The following is a 1,079-nucleotide window of genomic DNA, read 5'->3' as shown; positions in this document are numbered from 1 at the left end:
TAACATCACACAGTATTAACTCAACATATTTTAATGTAAAACTAACTAGTTGTATGACCTCTAAACCTCGTGTCGCCTCATTAAATTGACACTGTTAGCTTTGCATGGGAGTTACAAAATTTTCCTTGGCCCATATTCTACAATGCGGAGATATGAATTTGTAAGTTTACATAACAGGGATAAGCAAGACGAAAGGGATGGATTTTGCAGCTGCTTGCAAAATCTTGTTTGTTTCTGCATAATTAACTGCAACGTGGAACGAATCTCAGGTTGAGCGTTCGCGCATTTTGATAATTATAAGCAAAACACAAACAACATCGCGACATTATGTAATTGTCAAGCATACGCATAGTTTTATTAATATCCTTATGTTTAATAATTCTTGCAATTTATAGTTTTTCAATTATTTTAATATTAACGCTCATTTGTTTGATTCATTTTAATTATTATGTATGTACTATGTCAGTTCTAGCGTAATCTTTTTGAACATCAAGTAAATGTGTTAAAAAGATTTCCTACATAAAATTCATGCTCCCATCTCGGAATCGTTTCAAGGAATATTAAAAACCATATCGCGGAAGTATCAGTTCGCCTGATTACACAGCAGAATGAGGAGCAGAGGAAACAGTCTTTCCCTTTCCACTCGTTTAGCATAATGCGATTACTTGAACGTAAAGAATTGGAATCGCGCTCACTTAAGTTTCTTAGCAACGGCTTATCGGAACTGGAATACGAAATTTGCCGTAGTGAATCATAGGGTTAACAATAACAGGAACGCGGCCCCCAAATACGTGGGCACGGGGCCAAATGCGCTCATTATTTTGATCGTCGTGATAATATTTATTGTTGCGGAAACGCGCGACTGCGGAAACATCATTTAAACCATGAAACACTATGAGATTAGAATTAGAAGCATTATTACCTATCACATCTTTCAATTTAATTATTACTATAATTAAATATTGTTGGTTAATGAAAAAATCTAGCAATATTGTAATCAGACATTTTTTCAAGTACGCTTCACACTCTGCATTATGATACACAACTTACTCATTATATGTACATATGTACATAACGAT

The sequence above is a fragment of the Ceratina calcarata genome, unplaced genomic scaffold, assembly GCF_001652005.2.
Source record: "Ceratina calcarata isolate Rehan_Ccalc_2016 unplaced genomic scaffold, ASM165200v1 scaffold1.2, whole genome shotgun sequence".
Lineage (NCBI taxonomy): Eukaryota > Metazoa > Arthropoda > Insecta > Hymenoptera > Apidae > Ceratina > Ceratina calcarata.
The sequence above is the reverse complement of the archived record's forward strand: the minus strand, read 5'-3'. Positions refer to the sequence as shown.